Source organism: Manis pentadactyla, chromosome 18 (genome assembly GCF_030020395.1).
Source record: "Manis pentadactyla isolate mManPen7 chromosome 18, mManPen7.hap1, whole genome shotgun sequence".
In the NCBI taxonomy this organism is placed as follows: Eukaryota; Metazoa; Chordata; class Mammalia; order Pholidota; family Manidae; genus Manis; species Manis pentadactyla.
Genome location: NC_080036.1, coordinates 13,957,182 through 13,959,865, shown reverse-complemented (window position 1 = coordinate 13,959,865; position 2,684 = coordinate 13,957,182).

Genomic DNA, 2,684 nt, shown 5'->3' with positions numbered 1-2,684 from the left:
ATGTTAAAGGAAGTTTTTAAGGCACAAGAATTCTGATAGCAGAAACTCGAATCAATATAAAAAAATGAAAAGACACTGTATATTAATTGGGCACTGGAGGAATGCAAATTAAAACCACAGTGAGACACCACCACACACCCATTCATATGGCTAAAATGTTTAAAAAGTGACAATACTAACTGCTGGTGAGGATGCAGAGCAGCAAGCACTCTCATACATTGCTGGTAGGGAAGCAAAATGGGGCAGCCACTTTTTGTCACAGTTTGTCAGTGTCAAAAGAAGTTAAACAGATACCTAACATATGACCCATAAATCTTACTGGGTATTACTTAATGTAATGAAAACTTATCTTTACACAAAAACCCATATGCAAATGACTGAAGCAGCTTTATTCATAATCACCAAATACTGGAAATAGCTCAAATGTCCATCAACTAATGTGTGGATAACCAAATTGCAGTATGCTGTATAACAGAATACCACTCAGCAATGAAAGGAAATAAACATGGTTCCACAGGGCAGCACAGATGAATCTGAAATGCCTTATGCTACATGAGAGAAGCCAGATTCAAAAAGGCATATGATATGCTAGAAAAGGCAAAATTATAGAGAAACAAAACAAATCATGGGTTGCTAGTGGCTGGGAATTGGGGATGGGGGGATTGTCTAAAAAAGGGCATTGGGGGAATTTTTAGGGGTAAGGAAATCATTGTGTATCTTGATTGTGTGGGTGGTGGTGGCAGTGGTTACACAATTATATGTGATTGTCAAATCTCAGAGAACTGCAGACTAGTAAGAGAGGATTTTTCCTGTGTATAAATCACACCTCATCAAACATGAAATAAATAAATCCACAAAGTCTCCTTGATATAGCACCCAAAACTGATCTGAATCTGATCTGAGTCTGACAGCTTGAATATTTTCTTATCCTTCCTGGTTAACCTTTCATCCCTGAATAAGGCAAAGCCCTGAGAAAGGATTGCAGAACAACATTACAATTCAACACTTGCCTGGCATTTATCTTATCAAATCTGAATGCTGTTTTAACAAACCAAAGCTGATAAATCACTTTGATAAATAAGCTGATAAGTAGATGTTGAGCAACATACTAGCCAAGCTGATGAACAACCAAGAGTTTGAATGACCTCAGTTAGGGTCACCCAGTGTAACAGAAAACTCTCCCAACTGAAGAACAATGAGACTTCCCCACACAACCGTATACATCCATGGACTCATTGTGGCCAATCCGGAGGACAAGCTGCAATCCTGACTGGCAAAACCACAACAAACCTCTCCTTTCTAGCACATACAATCCCTGATTTTTTTCGCTTTTGGGAACTGTTCAGGGAGATACATAAACGTGGTGCTCACATTTTCTGCCAGGAGATAGCCCTTCTTCCTTAAATACCTTCAATCACCACTACCCAGGACAGGAAACTGGACATAACTGGGACCCCATAAGTGATGCTTCTTTCCAAACACTGCCCCATCCCTCCTCCCCCACGGTGACCACTATCATACTTCCAACTCATGATTGTGGAAACTTAAATCAACACTCATGAGTTGGTGGGGTTTTTTTTGAACTTTACAGAAATGGAATCATACAGTGTATATAATTTTATGCCTGGCTTCTTTCCCTTAATATTATGCTAGTGGGAGTCATGTAGGGGGAACTACAACATGACAAAGTAGTTCATTTTTATTGCTGTATAATATTCCATCATGTGAATATATCACACTAACCTTTATCCATCTGCTGTTGATGGGCATTCGGATCACTTCTGTTCTGAGCTATTATAAATAATGCTGCAAGGAGCATGCCATTACATGTCTTTCAGATATATACCTTTTGCGTTTTGAACCAGTGACTGCATTACCGCTTCACAATTAAATAAAAATTTTTAAATAATGAACAAATTCAACAGGTATTTCTTTGGACTATTTTTGTTGACAAACAGTAATGCAAATACATTCTTGCACACAAAATAGTTTTTAATGCTACATTTTATTTCTACATTTTGCCATTAGAATTCAATTATTAAAATCATTCTAAGCATTAATGATACTTAGACAAAGTAGGAGTATGGTTGCAGCATTTTTTGCTGAGTTGTAAGTAATTCTTTGTTTAATGGAAATTGCAAATAAGGCCAAAAATGTTCTTAAGTGTTTTAATTGAAAAAGGAAATTAAAAGTCCATTCAAAAGAATGCAGAGAATTATATCCTTTGAGAAGCAGAAACTTCGTATCATAAAATTCAGACGACCTCCCTGTGTTTTAATTTAGCTGACCTGATTTGTCTCTGGGATCATATTTTAAAACCTGAGTGTAAACAATGAGCTATGTAATATTATATTGAATATTACAATTCAGTAGAACATTTAAATGAGCTACATACATACACACAAATTTACAAGTATCCAAGGCTATAATACACAAAAGTTATAAAGCCATTAATGGCTTACAGCCTCCATTTCACTATTAAAAGTTACTGTCTGGGTTGTTATTAAACTAGTGTCAAAGTGTTGCCTAGTGGAATAACTGTTCTTGTCCTTTTGAACAGAAACTTGAGTAGTGACGCACTCAGTAAACTTTAAAGCACTGCTGTTTTCCATGTCCATGTCTACTGAAGAGATCAGAACACTACTGACTCACAGAAAATACAGATGCCTGATTGGGGCGCTCAC